Here is a 26088-nt window from a genome sequence, read left to right on the forward strand (position 1 = left end):
ATCAGCACAGACCTCCATCACACCATCATCTGCTGGCTCCGATAACAAATCCTCTGGAACCATATCCTCAAGAGTCTGATCAAAATTGGCCAGGGACAGTTCTTGCAGACCAATGAGGGCAGACAAAGCAGGAGAAGGAACTCCACTACTTTCACCGCTAGCAATGAACTGCCGACTGTTTTTCCGAGTCAAAGGAACTTCATTTTCTTCCTCCTCGTCGTCCACATTAGCAACACAAGCAGCACCCCCATTGGGGTCAACAACAGATGGAGCACCCACATTGGGATCAGCAGCAGATTGGGTACACCCATTGGGATCAGCATCAGTAAATTCAGCCACAGGCATTTCTTCAGCAGCAGGAACCGAGGTACCAACATCCCGATCCAAACTGGATACTCGCCGGAGGCATCTCTTTTTCTTTTTCTGCTCATCAGCAGAAGGATCAGGTTGACTGGCTCGGCAAGGGCGCCTCGGGCGAGTACTGGCAGGCTTCTGAATATCCAAAGTCGTATCAGCCTCCGGGAGGGGCGCCACCACCAATGCCTCAGCAGGAGCAGCGTCGGAAGAATCCTCAGCCAGCAAATCAAGCATAGCGCTTATCTCTGCATCACTAGGGTTCAGGGGCACCTCAAAATGGACCTGCCGTTCATCATCAGGAATCTCCCCAAGCGAGGCAACCAAGGCACTAACTTCTTCAGCAGAGGGTCGCACTCTAAGGCCCAAACTGCCATCAGTAACAGGTGGATTCGACACAAAAAGGGTGAAGGCTTTAGGGGGAGGCAGGTTCCAGGCCGAGTATGCCACTGGGGCACCAACATTTGACACTTTGCCTCTAAGGATCATCTCAAGTCGGCTCACCAAGTCTGCAGGGGGAATTCTTCTGTTGGTAACCCGAGTTGAGTCGGCTAGACCTCGATACAGATAAGTTGGGTATGCCCTGTCTTTTAACGGCTGAATATTTTTGAAGACAAAATCAGCAACCACAGCTTCAGCAGTCAGACCCCTCTCTTTCAGCAATCCAACCTCAGCTAGCAACGCACCTGCCTCAGCTACCTCCTGATCTGTGGGAGACTCGGTCCAGCTTGGGGTGCGAACATCCGGTTGTCTTCCCGACCGGGGAGGGAGAGAATTTCCGTAATTCTCAACTATGAACCACTCCAAGCGCCATCCCTTGATACTGTCTTTGAGAGGGATCTCGAGATACTCAGTCTTCCTCCCGCGGCGCATCTCCAAGCTGGCACCCCCAACCAATTGATGTTGTCCCCCGGCCATCCCAGGGCGACAGTGATACAAGTACTTCCACAGACCGAAATGTGGCAGCACGCCAAGAAAGGCTTCACATAAATGAACGAAAATGGAGATTTGCATGATAGAATTGGGATTCAGATGGGTCAAGTTAAGATGGTAGAAATCAAGGAGGTCGCGGAAAAAGGGAGAAATGGGAAGGCCAAGGCCGCGGAGAAGGAAAGGAGCATAAACAACGGACTCATGGGTATCCTCAGTTGGGACAGTAACCCCATGACAAATCCGCCAAGAACAGAGTTCCCGCGGAGGAAGAACCCCGATGGACACGAGATGGAGGAGTTCGGGCTCAGAGATGACGGACATGTGGTTACCTGCGAAAGGCAATTGACTGTTGGGGTCGATTGGAGGAATCACCACAGCAGACAAACTCGAGGCTTTCCTCTTGGGCGCCATCTCGATTCTACCGGCGAGCAGAGTGGGAGGCGAATTGCAGAGAGGATTTGGAAGCAAGAAAGCAAGAACTAGGGCACGGAAAGCAGAGGCGGCTAAAAGCGCAGCACTTATGGGATATTCCCGAGCCAGATACCGTTTCAAAAAGTGTCCTGTCAGCACCCGGCGGTTATTTCCAAAACACCGGCGTGCCAAGTGATCACCCGACAGATATTTCCAGAACACCGGTGCGCCACCTCATCACTCGGCTATCATCCTCAAAGTGGCCCACGCAGCCTGCTATCACTCGGTGTTACCTCTAAAACGCTGACGTCGCCCTCCAGTCACTCGGCGTTACCTCTGAAACGCTGACATCGTCTCTAGTCACTCGGCGCTACCTCTAAAGCGCTAACATCGTATTCAAGTCGCTCGGCGTTACCTCTAAAACGCTAGCATCGCCTTCAAATCGCTCGGCGTTACCTCCAAAACGCTGATGTCGTCCTCCAGTCACTCGGCGTTACCTCTAAAACGCTGATATCGTGTTCAGTCGCTCGGCATTACCTCTAAAATGCTGACGCCTCCCTCAAGTCGCTCGGCGTTACCTCTAAAACGCTAATGTCGCCCTCCAGCCACTCGGCGTTACCTCCAAAACGCTGAAATTGTGTTCAGTCGCTCGACATTACCTCTAAAATGCTGACATCGCCCTCAAGTCGCTCGGCAGTTGACTCTAGAACTCTGACATCGTGTTCAGTCGCTCGGCATTACCTCTAAAATGTTGACGTCGCCCTCAAGTCGCTCGGCAGTTGACTCTAAAACTCCGACATCATCTACAAGTCGCTCGGCAGCTACCTCTAAAAGCGTCGAAACGATGCCAGAGTTATTTACGTGCAAACTCCAAGGAAATCAGCTTCACAAACGAGCAGGATAATCACCACAGAGAAACCAACATCATCACTTCATTAAGGGGAAGATATCATGCTTACAAATCAACTCTTTATGAGTTGATACTTCCATATTGCTACTACTACATTACATTACATTACTGCTACTACTACTACACTACACTATACTACTCTACACTAGTAATTACTACTACATTATTCTAAATATATTATACTAATATCTAAAAGACCAGTGGCATCTAGCCACTGGCCCTGTTGCTGCCGCCGCCGCTGCCGCCCCTGGTGCTGCCTCTGCTGCTGCCGCCACCGCCGCTGCCGCCCCTGCTGCTGCCGCCGCCGTCACCGTCCTTGCTGCCGCTGCCGCCGCCCCTGCCGCTGCCGTCGCCGTCACCGCTGCCACTCGTCGTCGTCGTCATCCTCATCCTCGCCGCCGCCGTCCGAGTCCTCCTCATCCGAGGAGTACTCCGACTCATCCGAGCCCTCGAGCCCGGAGCGCTCGACGGCCCGGATGTACGTCCAGACCTCCGCCGCGAGCCCTTGGGAGTCGTCTGAGTTGTCAGACGACTCACGCAGGGGGACGGGAGCCGGAGACCCCTCAGACTCAGAGGAGAACTCCTCCTCTGAGTACTCCGAGTCACCAAAATCCTTCGATGGAGGAGTTGGCTCACGCTTGCGCTTATTGTTCTTACCCATGGTGGAAGCGAAAGGAAGGGAAGAAAGGCAAGCAACAGAGAACAGCAAGAGATGTGAAAAAACCGGAGAGACAACGGCGTTATTTATAGAAGGAGAAGGCAACCGCTCACCTCCAACTGCGGTCACTGAACAGTCGCAAAGCATTCAATAAGCACTTCAACCCGTCTGAAGACGCGTCAGGCGGCTGACGCCGTTTCACGCAACACAACACCCATTGGGACTCCAGTCAACAGCGCGAAAGATATGATTACACCCGCCGTCACATCACATTACTACTCAGAAGTAGCCGACTAAAACACTCAGTGTACCAAGCCGTCCCTTGCCCACACCCATTGGGGGGGGACGCCCAGGAATTATCAGTATATTTTTCAAAACGGTCACATCTGTGCAGGGCACGCAGTGAATACCTCAAGACAAAAATGAGATATCAGTAAGGATCAGAGGAAAGCCAAATATAGCCAGTGAAGTACAAAATATGGCCGACAGAAGCGACGTGAAGACTAGACAGAGAACGTCCATCAAATGTCCAATCAGTCGCAGAGCAAATAAATTACACTACCTAGCAAGATATGGACGAATTGCGAACTCGGCTGCAAAAGACAAAATACATGCTGACCTCTGAAGCATAATGTTGATGACATAAGGCTGACCTCCAAAGCATAATGCAGATGGCATCATGCCGATTTTTACAAGCAGAAAGGATAATCTTCAGCAAAAAGACGCAAAAGGAAGACCTTCGAATGGATTATCCTCAAAAATCCACTCGAAGGTCGGGGGCTACACCCATTGGGTGCACCTTCGGTGCACCCCATGGATCATCATTCCAAGACAAGATGGTGCCGACTTCTAAGGCATGGGGAAAGAGTAAAGACAAGGCCGGCCCTCAACCAAAACGCAGGAGTAAAAAGGGAAATAATTTCTAGTGAAGACCTTCGAGTAGATTATTTTCTAAAAATCTACTCGAAGCTCGGGGGCTACACCCATTGGGTGCACCCCCGGTGCACCCAATGAAGTTCAGGGTCCTACAAAACGAAATGCTGACCTCTAAGGCACAAACACGAAACAAAGCTTCGGTTTACGAGTGATCAAAGCAGGAGCAGACAGTAAGAAGTCGTTTTCTTCAAATCACCTGCAAGCTGGACCTGGGATCTTTGGGTTGATTACCTCTAAATTAACCCAAAGATCGGGGGCTTGTGGGGGATAGATATCCCCCGGGTCCACTAAAAGAGTAAAGGACCTCACGAAAGGCCCAAGGGCCCGATAAATCGTAAGGTCATTCTTTCGTGGGCCTGGGGAGGGACAACCAGCAAAGCAGATCGACATGGAGCCGGATTGGTGCAAACCCGGACGGCCCACAACGTCGAGCGAGCGACCACAACAGAGATCCGACTTTCCCGCGCTGGAGCCCCCATGCAACGGAGCCATGCGAGGATAGGTCGGCAGAACTACTGGGAGATAAACTCAAACAGTTCACTATCTTTTAGCTACACGTTGTTATCATATCTACGTGTATTGCCCCACGGTCGAGTATATAAGGCCTAGGGGGCACCCCTTCAGAACGATCGACCCTACTACTTAGCCACCCACTCCAACTCTCTGCATTCTCAATTCAGAGAGCTCTCTTGTAACCTCATTCACCAAGCATACTCACCAGGACGTAGGGTGTTACGCGTCTCTAAGCGGCCCGAACCTGTAAACATTGTCCACTGTCCTTCGTGCATCTGGCACGAACCATTTTGCTACATTCGTCGACGTCGTCCTACTCCTAAAAACACCTTGAGGGGCAACCCCGGGTGTGCGGTCGGACCCAAAACACCGACAGGTGGCCGCAACTCCATTACCTCGACGCGCGGTGGCGGAGGTTCCTCGATCCGGAGTAGTGGCGGCGGTTCCCAGGTCGGTGGCGGTGGCTCCCCGATCCAGAGGGCCAGCGACAGCGGGGCCCTTGTGCGGGCAAGCGGCGGCGTCCCCGAAGCCCCGAGAAGGCGACACTTCCAAGGCCGGCGAGCAAGCGACGCCCGTCGACGTGCGAGTAGCGACGGCGACGCATGAGGCGCGATGTTTGAGCAAGCGGCGTCACGGAAGGCGCGAGATACGCGCAACGATGATCGCGTGTGACATCCTCCGATCCGGCGCAATTTTCTTTTCGATTATTGTGTTTTATGCCTACCACATGTATTATTTACGCTAAAAACTTTACGATTTTATGCTTGAATACGGAGTTCATATATCAGTTTACTGCATGCACATTAGAAAGGCAATTCCTTGATTTATGTTGTTCGTAATTTGCGCGCATGCAATGGAAACTCCCACGATTTTGCCATAATTTTTGGATCTGTATAAAAATAGAAACCGCATGCATGCGGCTGTCATGTTTTTTGGATCTGTCATAAAGATATGATCGTAATAACAACCTACTAGAGCTATCAACCTCTCATTGACTCGGTATTTACGCTTATAATTGAGGGATTTTATACTCAAAACTTAAGGTTTTTACGCTCCACCCGGAGATGCGTCCACGAGTGAACAACATGCCAGATTTTTTACGCAGTGTAAGGAATTGCATAAATACCTACATCGTGTAGTATAATTTGTTTCAGTATACATCATAAACTAGTTTTAATTCGTTTAGCTGCATAGTTGTTGGAGGGATCCTATATTTATGAAGAAAATAAAACATTAAATGCGATTTTTTGTTTCTATGCATGCAATTCATTTCCTTTCATTGCATATTCTTTCCATCATAAATTCGTGTGCATGCAGCTCGTAACAGATTTTTACGCAGTATACCGAATTGCATAATTATCTACATAGTGTAGCATATTTAGTATCAGTATATATCATAAAATGGTCGTTACGAGTCTAGCTGCATGGCTGTTCCAGCGATCCTAAATTTATAGAGGAAATAAAGCATTTACAATAAAAAACTGTCACACATATCTTTCCTAAATTTACGCGCATGGAAGGGAACGTGTTTGACTCATGCATGCATTTTGCCATAACTTTTGGATCTGTATAACCGCATGCATGCGGCTGCCATGTTTTTCGGATCTGCCATACAAATAGGATCGTAATAACAATCTACTAGAGCTATCAACCTCTCACATTGGCTCGGTATATACGTTTATAATTGAGGGATTTTATACTCAAAATTTAAGATTATTACGCTCCAAACCGGAGATGCGTCCACCAGTGAACAACATGCCAGATTTTTTACGCAGTGTAACGAATTGCATAAATATCTACACCATGTAGTATAATTTGTATCAGTATATATCATAAACTAGATTTAATGCATTTAGCTGCATGGCTATTGGAGGGATCTTATATTTATGATGAAAATAAAATATTAAATACGATTTTTTGTTTCTATGCGTGCAATTCATTTCCTTTCATTGCACATTATTTTCATCATAATTTCGTGTGCATGCAGCTGGTAACAAATTTTTACGCAGTATACCGAATTGCATAATTATCTACACAGGGTAGCATATTTAGTAGCAGTATATATCATAAAATGGTCCTTACGAGTCTAGCTGCATGGTTGTTGGAGCGATCCTAAATTTATGGAGAAAATAAAGCATTTAAAAATAGAAACCGCCACACATATCTTTCCTAAATTTACGCACATGCAAGGGAACGTGTTTGACTCATGCATGCATTTACTTTTTTGCGCGTACAGACGTGGGCGCGGGTGGTGCAACCGATAGCCTGGTCCAGTCGGTGCGCTGGGTTGAACCAGGTTGCGGGGGTGATCGGCCTGGGCTTCCTTTAACTATTGGAAGCCCAGGGCTCCCGTTATACGTACCCTATATATATATAGTGACATCATAGTTATACAAAATATAATATTACGAAAACGTACAATAAGTACTTACGGCGCAAGGCATTAGGGTCTAACGGAACTCAACGGAACTACACTCTCGTCGTTGACCTCCATCTAACATGTCGCACCTGGTTTTAGAGGCAAAATCGAATGCATAACATATATGTGTGTCAGGATTCATTTTTCACACATATGTTGACGTCACAAGTATAATATATCAAAAGACAATACAATAAAGGCGTAAAAGAAAGTATAATAACTTTATTACATAATCCAGACTTAAAAGTCTTAAATAATATCATCATCAAAGTACATCGAAATATCATGGGTAATCTCCCACAGGAAGATGACAGGCGCGTCGCTAGACTCATTACTCATCGTCACCATCGTCACAGTCTTCCTCATCAGCTTCTGATAAAATTTTTAGCAAGGGTTATGGTGGGGGCTCAGCAAGTGGGAGGATTATGCAAGGTTAACAAGGTAGGCTATGGTTAAGCGGTAAGTATTTTAGTTGGTCAATATTTTATTAACAACGTATAACTTACTAATTATAAGTGTATCCCAAAATTCCTAATTAATCATAAGCATATGATCATATCTCAAAAACACTTAAGTGAAACCACTTAAGCAAACCATTTATAAATCATCGAATCACGATTTATTCTCTATTTTTAAGTTCAGTTATCATGTGAGGTCTAGATTGCTCTTAACCTTGAGCACGACTGACATATCAGTTTTACACTCTGCAGAGGTGGCACAACTTTACCCACAAGCCATGTATCTCCATCTAGCCTAGGTTGTACGAACCCTTAAACACTAACGAGGTGAATGGCTAGGGATCCATTATGAGGCTTTCACAAAATATCCTTAGTACAGAGCTACCCGCTAAGGTTTTCACGTCAGTATTGGTGACCCTCTGGGCGAGATAACTTAGCCAAGACTACTACCCCATGTTAACCTGAGCTGCCACCAAACCACTGCCGCCCCCTCTTGCCCATATTTCAGGTAGGGTTGCTAAGCACTAAGTCTATAAAGCTATTTACCAAAGCCAGAGTCATGATAGCACTCGTGGTTGCACTGTTTTCCTAGGTGGCCACTCCATGTCCCATTTAATACAACATGATCTTGTTTAACCATCGGGTTATCATCATAATACAAATTTCATTTCCGGAACTAGTACCACTAAAGAGTGACATCATAATGATAAGTTGAGCAGTAGCACAATTACTTAGCATAGTATTTATCCCAAGGTAATCAAGGAATAGGGTTGGTATTTCTAGGTAATCCTATTTAGGCAAATCCCATCAAATTTATGCAAATATCCAAAAGTAAACATTATTATATGCATTATTTGGGTACAAAACATAAATGCAGACGGAGAATCCACTTGCCTTAATCAAAAAGTGTCCTACGGATCGTCCTCGAACGTATTTGGTTCCTCTACCACACAGTCAGCTTCTTTTGTTCCCTAGTTCTTGGGCAGGAAACGATGGCGAGCAAGGGAGGGAGCTTCGGCCTTGGCAGGAGCATAGAGGAGATCAACGGTGTCGGTGCTCTAGCTCTGGTCGACGGCGGGTGTCACTCTGGTTGACGGCGGTAGCACTTTGGTCGACGGCGAGCTCCACCACAAGAGAGAGGAGGGGGTGAAGAGGGAGGCGAGGTGGCTGGGGTCAAGGAAAGGCTCCAAGGGCGCATGTCACACCCAGTTTTGGAAGGTAAACCAAATGTGAACTATATACGTGCCAGGATCAGAACTCACGTACACAACGATTACATAAATGACTCATCATAGCACAGTGCTTCGAATGACAATAAAGAGTAAGTAATAATATTACATACTAGAGTCATTTACATAATATAAATCAAAGTACACAGAATAGAAATGTAGCCAAGTAAATAAACCCATCACAGGCAGCTGACTAGGGGAGGTCGCTAGCCTAATCCTCGAACTCATCGAAATCCTGGAACTCTTGGAGATCCGCCTCGACGCTTTCTTCTTATTCTTCTTTACCTAAGCATATGTTTCACCAAAGGCAACCTGGAGTTTTGTGAAAGCAAGGTTGAGTACACATCAGCGTACTCAGCAAATGTCCCGTTTGGCTGAGGTGGACTAGCTTTATGTGGGGTTGGGATCAAAGCAGGTTGCTTTTACTTTGTCAAGTTTTATTCATTAATACAAGCCAAGTTATCATTAATCCCAAGTTATTATCCTAAAGAGTATCTCCTCATAGAGGAAAGACCAGAATCCATAGTTAGAAACATCATTAATAGAACCATCATCATCATCTGCAACCATTGTATCCCGAATCATCTGTAACTCTAATCAAAGGAGCTCCCAAGGCCGCTCATAACCGTGAGCACGGCTGAAATATCAGTTTCATTCCTATGCAGAGGTCGCACACTTTACCCATGAGCCGTGATTCCCGTTCTGCCCGGGGATCATGACTCCCCATTGATCACTTTCAAGGTGAACCGGCAGGGTTTCACTACGTAGCTTTTACAAAGATTACCCGAAAGTATAGCCGCCTGTTAGGTTTCCTAAATGCACTGCACTCCTCCCCAAGGAGCAAACCACCCTCGGCATAGCGAGACACGTACACCGAGCCCCCTTAACGGCACGACGATGAAGCAAACTACGCCTCAGGTTCCTCTAATTATTCAGCTAAGGGCGTCCCATACCACCCTCATGGCTGCACTGTTTTTCCGGGTGGTCATCCAACGAACAGGTCCTTATGGAGAAGTACTCGAGAAACAGCCCGAGCCTCCTTTAGTATCACAAGCTCATAATCATAATCAAGATAGCATCATTGTATCATAAAAGTTCTCATCATGACCATTGATTAAAGTAAAGCAATAGCATAATACTAATAATAGTAACCAATTCCCAAAGGGTAAACAAGGGCAGGAAAACAGAATACTAGTCCATCCTTAGGCTGATCATGGTATGCGAGATAGTGAATTATAAAGTAAATAAGACATAAGGGTCAGAGGACACTTGCCTTCACCAAACAGATGCTCAGGGTCTTCAACCTTGTAGATCTTGAGAAGCTTGATCTCGGAATCACCAAATCTTGATCGTAGATTCCTCGAAGATTAGGGACAGATCGCGATCTATTCGCGACGTGCAACGAATACAAACAGGCACAAGCAAACATATACTTGCATAAGAACATTACACCATATAATATAAAATATTATAAAAATGAGCAGTATAAAAATAGAGAACGCTTCTACGATTACGCAAGGATAAGAAACGCGATAGTCGAAGCTAAGGTCGAGAAGTTATCACGTTTAAGCTAAACAAGTATTAGTTAGAACATTTAGTTCAACATGGTTATATTAATTGACATTTATTAATTATAAATCAAAACTACTACTTAGCTTTAGCTTTGACTAACTTACTATTTTAATTGTGGATGATTAAATAATTAATTAATTAACTCACATGAGTGATTATAAGCGAACGATGCTCGGTAAGGCACGAAATAGAACGCGGGCGCCACGCAAAACAAAGCGCACGACACCACACGAACAACGCGCGAACGGCACGTCCAAACGACGCGCGGACACACGAGCGAATGAATGATGACAACGCACAAAGAGCGTGCAGATGACACACGAAATAACGTGCGCGATGACGCGCGAAAAGCGTGCATGACAGCTCTCGCGACACGCGAGAATCACTAATAAATATCGTGTTTATACTAAACAAGTGCTAATTATAACATTTGATTCAACATTATCAAATATAAATTATAACTATTATTTAGTTTCGATTAATCCGCTACACTAACAACTGTCAGTTAAATAAGTAGCTTAATTAACACATGAGATTCTAACCGAGGCAAATTAACGAAGCACGACAAGACGTGGCGTGCGAAAACAATGTGCGGACGATGCACAACCACACACGATTTAGCGCGCGGACGACGCGTGGTAATGCGCACGGTCCGCCTGCAAGACAAGCGAAGACAACGTGTGGTGACGTGCGACAACACACGAACGACACATGAACCAGCACACCATCGCGCACGGAACAACATGTGCGATAGACGAGAAATACTTAAATAGATGTCGCGTATACACTAAGCGAGTATTAATTAAAATATTTGAGTTGGCATTAATCAGATTAACACGTATTTGTAAAGCGCAAGTTAGAACTATAAATTAGTTTTAATTGGAAAGTCGTTCTTTAATCACTATCGAATGAATAAATAATTAATTACTTAAGACATGCGACATACCAAAATAACGTTACTAATACAAAATTGATGTTGTCATGAAGTTGGCGCGTCTGAAACAACTCGAAACGGGTTTACGGAGTAAAATATATCGAATACATAATAATTCCCTAATCATTACTACGTGGCACAGTTCTATTGGCTAATTCGAGGCCACACAAAGGGCCGCGGAATTGTGGGCATAGAAAAATCCACCGACCTAGTGCGCATCACATAACGGGAAACGACAACAACCCAATCAATTGAGAGCCACCACGTGGCCAAGATTGGGGAGGTGGAGGGCGTTTCTCCCTATTCTTCCTGTAACCGCATAGACGTTTCTCTCTTTCTTCAACCTCCATCCATCCACCATGGAAGCAGCAGCAAGGAGGCTCGGCTAGGGGAAGGGGAGGCTCGCAGCGAGAGTAGGAAGGGCAGCACAATGTTGCGGCATGCCCTGGCCATGGGCGAGCAGGGGCCAAAGGGAGAGGGGCATGCAGTAGCAGCGCACGATGGGGAAATAGGAGGCAGGGCTGGGGCGCTACCTAGGGCTCGGTGTCGCGCACGGATGCACTCGCCGGGGCTAGGAGGCGCAACAGTCGTGCAGCAGCGGAGCATGTGTGGGCTGTGTGCCTTGCCGCGAGCTCGCGCCACGACTGCTACGGTGGGGCTGCAGTCAATCGTGCAAATAGAAAATAGAGAAATAGAGAGGAGAGATGAACAAGGTACGTCTGACCTTGGGCGTAGGACGACGCTTCTCCGGCGAGCGGTAGTGCTCGAACGCGCGACGACGACGGCAGGACACGGCGGTGAGCACATCGCTGCGAGGAATGGTGAGGGACACGGAGCCACGGCGCTGCGTGTCAAGACGACACACGATGAGGTGAGGGCGGCTGATGCGTGGGTGTGGTGTATAGATGGCCATATGGCACTAACAGGGTGGGTCGGCCCGGGCACGACACTAAAAAGCACGGCCCAGGCACGGCATGACCTAGTCCATATAGTGCTAGTGCCGGACCCGGCCCGTACACAGTGTCGTGCCTAGGCCACTAGCTCGGCCCATAGTGTCGGCCCAGGCCCGACACGATTAAGTGGGCTGGCATAGCTGTGGCACGGCCTAGGCGCCAGCGCGGCCCAGGCCCAGCCAGCCATATGCTCCCCGGCCCCCCATCTGGCCCTCCCAAAGCGGCAAAGTCGTGCCCGCGCGAGTGCACGACTAAACCCTATTCCCTAAACTCTGTCGGTCGTCGCTAAGCTGCAAAGTGCAAACTCTCCTCTCCCTCGGTCTCTCCGCCTCCGCTCAGCACTCCGGTCTCCCTCTCCGGTCTCCGGCTCTCCGCCTCCGCTCAGATCGGTCGTCGAAGATCCTCTCCCTCGCTCCATTCTCAAGACCTCAACGGATTTGCGCGTTTGTGGAACCGGGTAACTCCTATCCGTAACCCTAGCTCCGTTCTCCCTCTCCTCTCTCCTATCTTCTTATCCCCCTCCGGCACTAACACATGGCACAACATCATCCTTGTCTACCTTGTCGTCTCCCTCGAGCTCAAACGTCATCAGCTGGTACGGTGCTCCAAATTCAAATCCATCGAGGAACCGGGTGACCGGATCAGTTGTTCGTCGACGGTCGACGTCGCCTGTGGAGATCCCGGTGCTTCGACTTATTAGGTAATGGGTAACCCTAACCTCTTTTATTATGTAACCCTAGCTCCTATCTCCCTCTCCTCTCTCCTATCTTCTTCTCCCCCTCCATTGTCATCTACACCAACTGGCCGGCACTGGCACACGGCACAACATCATCCTCGTCTCCCTCGAGCTCATACGCCGTCGGCTGCTACGGTGCTCCGGATTCAAATTCGTCGAGGAACCAGGTGGCCAGATCAGTTGTTCGTCGACGGTCGACCAATCGTCGTCGCCTGCGGAGATCCCGGTGCTCCGGCTTATTAGGTAACGGGTAACCCTAACCCTAACCTCTTTTATTATGTAACCCCAACCCTAATCTTGTATTCCTGTTGTAACCGTTGAGGAACCGGGACTCCGAGGTGGGTCGATGGCCGTCTCTGATGATGAAACTGTTGAGATTGACGGCAACGAGGAGCGATGGTTGTGTGGGTTGGCCGGAGATGACGATGAGGATGACCTTTGGGAGGATGCTGCAGCACTCTTCAGCCATAGCAGTGAGCATCCCATCCATGTCGGTGATGAACAACAAGTCTGTGGTGAGGAAGGTCAAGGTGAAGGGGACGAACACAGTGCCAAGCGTTGTCGTCCTTCTACTTCTACAGTCTGGTTAGATTTCGAGAAACTTTTCAAAATTGTGAACGGTAAGAAGGTAAGGTATGCAGCTAAGTGCATACATTGATCTGAGCAATATTCTGCTCTCTCTAGTGGTGACACTGGCCACCTCACCCGACATAGGGATAGATGTCCTAGGAGGCGTGAAAAAACCCGCATGTCTCAGTCTCAGATATCTTTTAATCCTAATGGTAGTATGTGTAACTGGGAGTAATGTCCTATGGGTGAAGAAGCTCCAAAGTCGTTTCTAAGGGAATACAGAGCTCAAACTACAACCTAGTAAAGGTGAAGAAGCTACAAAGTCGTTCCTAAGGGAATGCAGAGCCCAAAAAAGCACCAAGTAAAGCTGAAGAGACTCCAAAGTCGTTCCTAAGGGGATGCAGAGTCTATTTTTCTTTTTACCTTCGAGAAAAGGCATACATTCTTGCACAATGCATGGCATCATAATTTACATTCATACAAGCATTCATCATAGACATTATAGCTTCATCACATCATCACATTTCACATAAAAACTAACAAGAAGCTTGTGATGCTTCGTTGTGAACAAAAAGAATGGAAGGTGTTTTTCGCCTTTCAGCTCAAAAAGAAGAATATCACGGTTTCGTCCACAACAAAGCAAATGGATACAACAAAAGGTAATATTATAAGTTATTTTTACATATCCACAAAAAATTACATATCATCTTTCATTATTTTCCCATCATAAACAATGTGTTACAGAACAAAGGTCTTTAAGTATATTATTCATGATCTCTGTGGCAGAACCTCCCAAGCTATTGGGCCCACATGCACCTGCCCTTGTCTGAAAGACCTCAGACTGCTATGCATGTGCACCAGATAACTTAACAGGATCCGTCCAATTGCCCCAAGGACACCAGATAAACCACTTACAACCAGGACCGCAAGATTAAGTAACACAAATCACACACACCAATATTTTTGCAGCGGAAATCCTATTACCAAATTTTACAAGTTACAAAAATTTTACATTATTTTATCGGAGTGATTACAAAAGTATAAGTTTAAAATATATGCTAGCTCAAGAGACCATCCTCATTAAGAAGTATAGAAGGGTTACTTAGACTTATAAGAAGGCCGAGCCCACCGGCACTTAACACCATCATCAGCAGCACAAAACTATAACCTGAAAAACAACAGGGAATAAAACCTTGAGTATGGAGTTACTCAGCAAGACTTACCCGACTAAAGAAAAGACTCTCAAGGGTATGCTGGATAGAGGTGTTGGGGACTTGTTCTCAAATACTACAAATTAAGAACAAGGCAACACAAGATATTAAATGTTAATGACCTTCGTCCTTTCGAAGCATTATTCCCTTTAGGATATAATGATCTTCAGACGAAGGTCATGAAGGACATACCTTCATCATTGCAGTATATATTAATAAAAGAAGCATATGAAATGTAAGAGATAACATAAATAATCATATAACATTGTTAATTCATTCTTATTGTATTATCATGGAAAGACAGAAACAATATTGAATTACAAAAGTACCTTCAGCTTGACAGAAGGCAAAAAGTACAAGCGTGGCGCAAAAGCAAGTACAAGTCAGTGTGAACAGTACGGGGGTACTGTTCATCTATTTATAGGCACGGGACACAGCCCATGTAAAATTACATCCATGCCCTTTACATTTGCTAATAACTTTAAGGTAATCCACCGAGGTCTAAATAGCCTTTTCCCTTTTAAGTCAGTTCCCTTTTCTCCCGTTATGCCGAAGCTCCCTTGCATGTAGCTTCGGCGCTGCGTCAACCTTCATATTATTCATGCTTTTCACACTATGTGATTCTGATCCGAGACCGAAGGCACCTATTCACATATTACACTCGGATAACATTGTTAAATTATGTTTTTGAGGACCTTCGGAAGACGAAGGCCCCCAACAGTAGCCCCTCGCAATATTAATTTGTTAGAATAACGAATTCAGATTGCGACATGGACGAAGGCCCTAAGCAGAAGGTCCGAAAAAACACATTCCCTTTGCTAGAATAGCAACAGTCAATGACAGACGGGACCCTCCAACTTGGAGCGCACTGGGCGTATAAATAGGAACTGACACCGACTGCACTTGATACACTGCTTGTGCCATTTGCCTTATTTTCTCAATTTTATAACTTGTGCTTTCTAGCGCTTGATAGCTCTCGAGCTTTTGAGCTTCGGTTTGAAGGACACATTTTCGTCATTTCCGAAGAGAAGATGTCTCAAGACAAGAAGACAGTTGCTGAGATGAAGCTAACCGAAGAGGAGAAGCTTCTTGAGGAGAAGATTGCTGGATTTGTTGAGTCAATAGCAAAAACAAATACAGAGAAGATTACTAAAGAGATACTGGAAGGCTTGTCTGAAGATACTGATGATAGCGACAGCTATGATGTGGAGAGTGGAGGCGAAGACTCTGAAGATCGGCCCTGGCGACCAAGTCATGCAGTCTTCGGGAAATCAACTATCAAACAGAGTCATCTTGATAATATGAGAGGAAGGTATTTTCGAGATATGTCTATTGTGAGGGCTGACGTAGACAGAGCCGTTCCTGCACCCGAAGAAAACGAAGTTGTGATCTTCTGAAGCTTCTTCAAAGCTGGACTTCGGTTCCCGTTGAGCAGATTTGTGGTTGAAGTTTTAAAGACATACCAGATTTTCCTTCACCAGATCACTCCCGAAGCAGTTATTAGAATGGGGATCTTCGTCTGGGCTGTGAGAAGTCAAGGTCTAGAGCCAAGGGCAAGATGTTTTTGCAGTATGCACGAGCTTTCGTATGAGACGAAGCCCTGGGGTAAAGAACAATAACATAACAATTTCGGTTGCTATAGCTTCGTTGCTTGCTCTGGTGCAAGCTACCCAGTGCCAACGTTTCGGAAGAGATGGCCCAGGGCCTGGATGGAAGAGTGGTTTTATGTGAAAAACGATTTGAAGGAGAGAGAAGACATTAAAGAGATCATCATGCGCCCCATCTGGTCCCGCTTCGGCCTCTGAAAGCCGAAGGTAGAAATTGATGAGGCAGCCAAAGCATGCCGAAGGGCCTTCAGCACGGTTTGCTCTTTTATTGGGACAAGAGACTTAGTTCAAGAACATGTAGCCTACAGGATATGACCACTGATAGACAACTGGGAAATACCGAAAGAAACCATCACTAACCCTAGCGAAGGCGGCCTGGTTCGATTGAAATACACCTTCAGGTTTGGAGACCAGTTTGTCGAACCAGATGATGACTGGCTGAAGTGTGTTGAAAATACTAGCGATGAGCTACTTGGAGCATATTCCAAGTCCGAATATAATGCACTATCTGCGGCCTTCGGGAGCCGAAAAAAGAAAAGATTAAATAGGCTTTTTGATGCTATTGGATTTGTGTACCCTAACTATCGCTACCCGCCATGAGGGCAGAAAAGAAAGGGTGCAACCTCTGGAAAGGTTGCCGCTTCGGCTGCTCCAAGCGAGCCTGCGCCGAAGAGTAAAAAGTTGAAGGTCCTTACCCACCGACCACGTTATATTGAACCGGCCACAGTGCCTGAGTTTAGCGGGGAAACTTCTTCAGCTACTGAAGCAAAAGGACCTGCTCCTCCCACGCAGAAGTTTGAAGAGCCGGCTGCAATGTCGAAGGCACCCTCAGCTAAGTTAGCTGAGCCGAAGACTGATAAAACTGAGGAGCCAAGAATCGAAGGAACAAAAACATTAGAAGTATTAAGCCCTTCGGCAGAAGTGACAGTGTCGAAGGCACAAAAAGGTCTTGCGGCGACTCCCAAAATAAAAAGGATGGCAAGTGTACTAGATGTGCTGGAGTCAGTAAAGGCTTCAAGTTCTATTCCTTCAGGGAAAATTGCCGAGGCTTCGAAAATGCAAATCGAAGGTGAAACAAAACCGACCAAAGTTGAAGCTACAGTGAGCTAGGCTAGCGCCGAAGCTGGGCCTTCAGATCCCGCTGATAAACAACCCTCGGAAATTGAAGAGAAGGCAGCAGAGGAAGAGGCTGTAGAATAGAGTTTGCCTGAGAAAACTGTCGCTCCTGCTCCTGAAGCTTTAAAAGAAAATATTGAATATATCATCTGTCATGCTTCGGGAAAAAGACTCTCTAAAGAAGAAGAACGAGAAGCTCAACACTATGCCCATAAGCTAAAATATCCGAAGGGGGCACTAGTGTTCAACGGCAGCGGAGAAGAGGATTTTTTGTACTGTCTCCCGGACAGCAAAGAGATATCTGTCTGTCGGGAGATGAGTAGAAGCTTCGGATTCCCAACATTAGAAGATGGACTTTCAGTACCGTCGAAGGATGAATTGGCCGATAGTTTAGCATATAATAGTATAAAGGTGTAAATCAATTTTTGTACTTAAAAATGAATTGTTTCATTTGTTTATACTTAATACTATGCTCCGTTTGCAGGGCTTGATCCTTAGCAATACCCTCAGGGCACAGAAAAATATCGAAGACGAAGGATGCACAATAGCTCTGAACAACCTTCGTTCGGAAGTAATTGAACTAAGGAACGAAGGCCTTGAAAAAGATAAAATATTAATTTCATTGGTGAGCAAAATAAAAGAAGACGAGGCTAGTTCCAAAGCTCAAGCTGAGGCCCAGAAAAGTAAAATTGAAGACCTTCGGAAACAGTTAGCCGATGCCAAATTAAAATGTGTTGTTGCCGAAGCTGATCGAGATGCCAGTGAGTACTGGAAAAATTATTTTGAAAAAATAGTTGCAGAACTTCGCGCATCAAAAGAAAGATGTTTTGAAAAATCTGTGGAATGCGTAAAAAAGATAAAGACTAGCTTCGCCAACGTGGGCGCGTACTCAAGCGAAGACAACTTCATACGGGGCGACCCTGAGGGCGTAATCGAGTGGATCAGCGGTGAAGCCGAAGCTTTTGAAGAGATTTTGAGTGACCGCGGGGACGTCTGTGCATTCTCTGGTGCGAGGGGAGTTGCAACCATTTTGGAGAAGGCAGGTTGCGAACATGTTAAAACCTTGGCCCAGGCCGAAGCTGCCTTCTCTATTGACGATACGAAGGACCCCTCGGCCGAAGCAAGCTCAATAGGCGGAAAATTTTTCACTGATATCTGCGAAAATGGTGGCCGAGGGATGGCCCATGAAATAATGAAGAAGAGCGAAAAAGATATTCATGACGCTCGAGAAGCAACGAAAGCAGCTAAGAAAACTGCGGAACTCGAAAGACGGATATGTATTATTTAATGGCTTTTAACTTTGTTGTTTATTTTTGTGACTTCGAACTAATTTATGTCTTCTACCGCAGCCGAACTATCTCCTCCCCCAGAGCCATTCAATCCACTGGCCGACCTAGAGACAAAGAAGGCAATAGAAATTATTAATATGGCCGAAGCTATTGTAGATGAAGTTGTTACAAAACTGCTAACCGAAGCTGCAGAAAAAGTTTTGAAGGAAGAAGAGTAGCTATTGTAAAAACATTTGTAGAATATTAATGTAACATTTGCTGAACTATGCTTGTAATATTTGGTGCTTATAGATTTGAATGTAATATATAAATTACTTGTAATTCAGTTATTTGCGATGCATGAAACTTTATGCACATACCGTTTTTGAGCCTTCGGCGAAAAAACACCTTCCCTTCTTTTCATGCTCCGTAAAGAAGAGCTTTTATGCTTCGTAAAAATCATCCATACTTTGTAGAACATCAATGCTTCGTGTATAATAGATCCCTTTTTTCGCATCAGAACTGATGAAGCTGTAATTATCAGCTTACTTTGTGCCTTGGTATCTTTCCACGTTTTGTAAAGCATTGCCCAAAGATCGGCTTCGTTTTCAATTGATGTCATTGATGTGATATGATGTATGATGTGATGCTATGCGATATGATGCGATGCTATGATGCAAAGAATGATGCTAATGCCAAAGACACATACCCACGCTGAAACACAATATCTGTGTCCCCTTAGGAACCATCAAAAATCTCTTTGTCGTTTATTTTTTGGCTTCACCGCTTATTTTTCGATGTAAGTTATGCATCCCCTAAGGAACGTCTTTTGAACTTCTTCGCCTTCTATTTCGGCGGTATTCGCGTTGACTTTTCACGCTTCGCCTTATATTTCGGCGGTATTTGGCTCTGTATTCCCTTTGGAATGACTTTTGAGCAGAAAACTTACACTGCGCTCCCTTGGGAACGACTTTTTGAAGCTTCGGCAAACTTACACTGCGCTCTTTAAGAACGACTTTTTGTGGCTTCGATGAAACTTTCACTATGATTTTTAGCTCTGCATTCCCGAAGGAATAGCTCTTTATAGCTTCAGCATTCTCGTAAGTCTGTGACAAATGTATATTTCATTTTGACATAAACGAAGCTAGTACAGGAAATTAAAAATGACAAGAAAAGTAGGTTTACATTGATTGTTCCTTATTAAAAGTAAATGACAGTGAATGTAAAATTGTGCCAGAGGTAGGATATCTCTCAATATATGTGTTTTGATTCTGGCACAGTACTATTAACTGTGCTAGCTTCGGACCCCTCCCTGAAATCTCGTTGTTGATGGGTCTGCTGGCTCCCTTCTGGCTGCTGACCTCGTGAGTAGGCAGGTTGTAGTGGCGATGGAGGTGGAAGTTATGGGCAAGAAACTTGCGGCTGACTAGACGAAGCAACAGAAGCTGCGGGATGATTACCCACATATTCTGGTATGTAGGGTGAATGACACAAAGCAGTGTGCAAGACCTTGCTTCGGTTGACTTTGCCGGGCTTCGGCTTCTGCAATCTCCTTTTGCTTTTAGATGGTGATTTGACACGTTCTTGTATTGTGGCCCTTGTCTTCACCACAAAATAGGCAGTAGATCTTCCTGGGCTGGTCCCCATATCTTCCTCCGAAGCCCCTAGCGCCTCTATCTCTTTGAGCTGGCGGCCGGAAAGAGCTTTGTTGCTGCCCCGAAGCTTGCAAAGAATATTGTGGCCTCTGCTGTTGATTTCCTTTGTCATCACTCTGGGTGGAGTTGTGAATTGACCTGACGTGCCTCGGGTGGATTCTTCCTCCGAAGCCCCTGGTCATTTCAGAGAACCTGTATGCTTCCTCCCTTCTTTGGCAGAAGTCATTGTCAGCCCAGATGTACTCATCCATCTTCTGAAGCAGCTTCTCCAGAGTCTGTGGGGGCTTTCTAGCGAAATACTGAGCAGTAGGTCCTGGACGAAGCCCCTTAATCATGGCTTCAATGACAATTTCATTGGGCACTGTAGGCGCTTGTGCTCTAAGACGCAAGAACCTTCGGACATATGCTTGGAGATACTCCTCATGATCTTGCGTGCATTGAAACAAGGCCTGAGCTGTGACTGGCTTCGTCTGGAAGCCCTGGAAACTTGTCACCAGCATATCCCTGAGCTTCTGCCACGAAGTAATGGTCCTTGGCCGAAGAGAAGAATACCATGTTTGGGCCACATTCCGAACTGCCATGATGAATGACTTGGCCATGACAGCTGCATTGCCTCCATATGAAGATATAGTTGCTTCATAACTCATCAAAAACTGCTTCGGGTCTGAATGCCCATCATACATGGGAAGCTGAGGTGGCTTGTATGATCGGGGCCATGGGATAGCCTGCAATTCTGCTGCCAAGGGAGAAGCATCATCAAAGGTAAAGGTATCATGATTAAAATCATCATACCATCCATCGTCGTTGATCAAGCCTTCTTGATGAAGCTCCCTGTGTTGGGGCCTTCGATCTTGTTCGTCTTGAACAAGATGGCATACTTCTTCAGTGGCTTTGTCGATCTTCCTTTGAAGATCAGCCAGTCGGGCCATCTTCTCCTTCTTCCTTTGCACTTGCTGATGGATTATCTCCATGTTTCTGATTTCTTGGTCCAACTCCTCCTCCTGGAGTGTTGGACTTGTGGCCTTCCTCTTCTGGCTTCGGGCCTCTCGAAGAGAAAGGGTCCCTTGGTTCGGGTCCAGTGGCTGTAGTGCGGTAGCCCCTGGCGCTGAAGCTTTCTTCGGTGGCAGGACGAAGGTCGGTGCTTGCCGAAGGTGGTCGAAAAAGGGTTTACCAGAGGTGGGCGCCAATGTTGGGGACTTGTTCTCAAATACTATGAATTAAGAACAAGGCAACACAAGATATTAAATGTTAATGCCCTTCGTCCTTCGAAGCATTATTCCCTTTAGGATATAATGATCTTCAGACGAAGGTCATGAAGGACATACCTTCATCATTGCAGTATATATTAATAAAATAAGAAGCATATGAAATGTAAGAGATAACATAAATAATCATATAACATTGTTAATTCATTCTTATTGTATTATCATGGAAAGACAGAAACAATATTTAATTACAAAAGTACCTTCGGCTTGACAGAAGGCAAAAAGTACAAGCGTGACGCAAAAGCAAGTACAAGTCAGCGTGAACAGTACGGGGATACTGTTCATCTATTTATAGGCATGGGACACAGCCCGTGTAAAATTACATCCAGGCCCTTTACATTTGCTAATAACTTTAAGAAAATCCACCGAGGTCTAAATAACCTTTTCCCTTTTAAGTCGGTTCCCTTTTCTGCCGTTATGCCGAAGCTCCCTTGCATGTAGCTTCGGCGCTGCGTCAACCTTCTTATTATTCATGCTTTTCACACTGTGTGATTCTGATCCGAGACCGAAGACACCTGTTCACATATTACACTCGGAAAACATTGTTAAATTATGTTTTTGAGGACCTTTGGAAGACGAAGGCCCCCAACAAGAGGGATTCAAGGTATGGCTTATCAAGAATCGAAGACTCTGTTTTGCAGAAATGCTTACTATGAGTGGATCCTTAAAATCCAATTTTACTTGTCAAGTTAAGTAAAGTTACCTGCATCTAGAGTTCTTTCTACCCTAGTTCAAGCACTTGACCTGCACTAGCCATTTTCTTAACAACCCTTCATCTTTACTGGATTTCTACGTATAGGGCAGTGACCAAGTCTTCATGTCCGCGAAGTTACGGTGATCCGAATCGATTATACTCAGCTGAGGATCTCCAATCACATGACATATGTAGCACTTAACCCTTGCATATGTCAACTCGCCACCGGGGTTCTTAAGACCAGATCAGGTTCACGCCAACCGAGAGCACAGATACACCACCGTCCAGCCTCTTGCCACAGAGGGTACACGCTACTCTTGCCATCTCTCCACTCCCATTACGTGTTATCTTATTCTGGTATTAGTCTGCCCGAGGCAAAGCTTACCCATGACGAGGCATGTGACCAGTTAAAGGGTCCTCGATCATCAAGTCTACATCGGCACGGTCCTTAATCGACTCAGACGGAGACACTACACCGAGACTCCCTTCTCGTGCAAGTCAACCGGCCGGTCTCAGCTTTATTATTTTCAACCCAAAGTCTGGTACCTGGCAGAGGTACATCTTTTCCGATGTTGAACCCATCAAGGCCTTTGACAGATCCACCATCAAGTTTTATTTTTGAAAACATTCCCACCCACTGAAGCATCACCTTTGTTTTAAAACAAAACATTTTTGTATGCTAAAGCAAGGCTAAGCATCATAAAATTCTTTTCAAAACGGATATCAAGGAAGGGAAATCAATCTTCAAGGAGAGAAATGCATCAACAGTTTAGCACACAACTCCTATCACCTAATGCATCAAACAAGGTGATAAAGATTTTAAAACATCAAGGAGGTGGCAAATGCACCGGGGCTTGCCTGAATAACACTAGGTTAGTGTTGTTAAGTGGCGACCACTTGGCGATCATCCTTTGGCTTAGCACTCGTTCAGATTATCCATCTTCTGGTTCGTTCATCAGCATCATCCTGCGGATTAGCCCGCGCTTGGGGTCGACTTGGCTCATCTTCCGCATCATGCGATTTTTTTATCGTACCTCATGAGATGCACGATGCACATGTATGAGCACAAGTATAACGAGTATAATATATAATCTACACTAAAAAGGATGAAACACTTTAAAACCAAGCATTAAGCATCATGGATATCACAGCAGGGCATCGACTACATCTATTAACCAAATTGACATAACAACACTAGAATATCTATTTTTATTCCTAGCTTTTTATTAATTCTTTAAACCGTGTATCTTAATTACTTAATTTACCGATTAACCTGTGTATCATATATATTAATATAACTTCCCATTTTTAACACCTACAATCCCGCAAACACTGAGACCTATTGAGATCTTTTTCATCCTATGACATCGACCAAATTACTAAAACGACTCAGGCAATCTAATAAATATTAAACCTAGTCAAACCATCCACCAATCCACTAACACGAATAACAAATTTACTTACCCTGACTAATTCGACGCGATAGTCGCAAGCACGACTACGGGTTCCGGTCGACGTCATCCAGGGGCCTTCTTTTCTTCGATAATCAATTGCTGAAGATCTTTTCCTCGATTGAATAATTTTGACGAACCGAACTTGAGTCGCGCAGGATGTCCGAGGTTTTGTCACGCACTTGGTGAATGTCATGCTACTGGCTCCGTCTTCACCTGATTCTTGGGATTTCTTGCTGACGCACGGAACGACGACGAGATCGTGTTTGGAGCGAGCTGGTGAGGTGGGGGTCGAGCAGGGGATGATAGCTTCGACGACGATATAGGAGGGTGGCGTATATAGAGCTGCACACGCGACGAAACGACGAACAACGCTAACCGGCGGAATCGACGACGCGATGAGAATTAAGGCCAAGCGAACCGAGGGGACGCACTGGCGAGCAGGAAACTGCGCGAGCACAACACGGAACGATGCCCCGCCTGGCCGAGCTGAAGGAAGCACGGTCCAGGGACAGAGTGGGCACCAGGGGCGAGTTCACGGCAAGAGACACGCATGACAACTACCGACGCAGCCGGATAACTAAAAATACTGCGACAGCCAAGAATCAGCTCGGAGACGACGACCGGCACAAAAAAGGCACGATGTCGGACATAGCGAAACGACGGCGATGCACTGGAGCTTCAACCCATTGCTAGATATTTCGTCGAGAAGCCTCCAACAACAGCAACAAACTTTTGCGCACACTGTTGCTATCCAAACGAAGGACGACGCTTCGGATCCTAGCAACGCATAGACCGGCAAGCGCGCGGCAGAGGAAAGCGCGCAGGGCACGACGGTCAGGGACTCGGCAATGCAGCGACTGCGAGCTAGAGCAGAGGCCAAATGCTGGCGAGCAGGGAGCAGGGACGACCAGCCAAAGCATCATCGGCAAGCTCAAGTCGACGCGCTAGGAACGAAAGGAGCAAAGAGGTGTTGGGCAGTTCGGCGCAGCGAGCTGAGCAGGGAGATGAACGCCGCGAAGGAACTTCGCGAGCAGAGCGCGGCGCAGAGGAGTACTGGAGGGACTCGGAGCTTGGGGAGGGAGACGTCCATGGAGCTGTGAATGGAAGGAAGGAAATCCGGGCATGTGGCGGAACTCGACCGGGTGCCATGGGAGGGAGCCGTCCATGGGAGCCGACCAGGAAGGAGGGCACGCGGTCAAGGAAAACATGAGCCAGGCACACGCGTCCATGGAAGAGGGGAATCCGAGTTGGAGCGACCGCGTGCGCGCAACAGAGAACAAAGAAGCCAGGAACCGAGCTCAGGGAGCTGGCCATGGAGCAGCGGCACACGGTGAGGAGATTCAAGGGGCGCGCAGGCACCCAGACGCGCGACGCGGAGGGAGATGGGCGCGCCAGCAGGGGAGCTCGGACCAGGGGCGCGCGCGAGATCCGGGATTCCAGGGTGCTGGGCGTGCGCTCGAGCAGGGAGGAGCACCGTACAGGGGGCATCGCGGCTGGGATAAAGCTTAGCAGAGAGGAGCGCCGTGAGGGGGCTGCCATGGGAGATGTGCGCCGAGCTGGAGGAGGAAGGGAGGGGAAGCAGAGGCGTGGCTGGAGAAGCCCAGCAGGACACCATGGGAGCTCGTCAGGGAGCGAGAGGAGCAGCGAAGAGAGAGAGAGCACGACAGGATATTTGAAGAATCCCAGGGGCGGCGCTGAAAAAAAATCAGCAGGGTAGGGCGGCGTCCAGATAGAGAAGACATGATATTTTCTCTTTTTTATTTTATAAATAAAATTACCGATGTTTGATCACGATTTCTAGCGATAACAAAAAGGTCGACAATACTTGCGACATAGTTCGGTTCGATTCGAAATCTGATAAATTTACCTGCGGTCAAAACACATGATTCCATGGTCACGAGTAACTGGCGTGGTAATCGGATCTCAATTATAATTCCCGGACGGGCTGTCACGGTTTTGATTTAGCGATGAACAAAGAGTCGATGTGTGATACGGCAAATGACTACGCACATTATTTTCTCGGATCCCGAAACGTAACATCCGAGGTTTACGATTCTGACTAAAATTCGTTTAGATAATTTTCGTGACTATTCCGGCCATGATGTAAACGGACCAGATCGACACGAGTTCGGCTTCGCTATTTTAATCTGCTCTGCGTGATTCGACCGAAATTAGCCGAAACCAGAGCCGCTAATGTATACGCGATTTCGTTGTCAAAACAGCGTGCAGACG

The 26088-nt window shown here is 46.4% G+C and overlaps 1 pseudogene; it reads right to left on the bottom strand.

Moving 5' to 3' along the window:
- Positions 1-24027: 24027 nt before the first annotated feature.
- Positions 24028-24779, bottom strand: LOC109944422 (uncharacterized; annotated as a pseudogene).
- Between the last annotated feature and the right edge of the window lie 1309 nt (positions 24780-26088).

The sequence above is a fragment of the Zea mays genome, chromosome 2 (genome assembly GCF_902167145.1).
Source record: "Zea mays cultivar B73 chromosome 2, Zm-B73-REFERENCE-NAM-5.0, whole genome shotgun sequence".
Classification (NCBI taxonomy): domain Eukaryota; kingdom Viridiplantae; phylum Streptophyta; class Magnoliopsida; order Poales; family Poaceae; genus Zea; species Zea mays.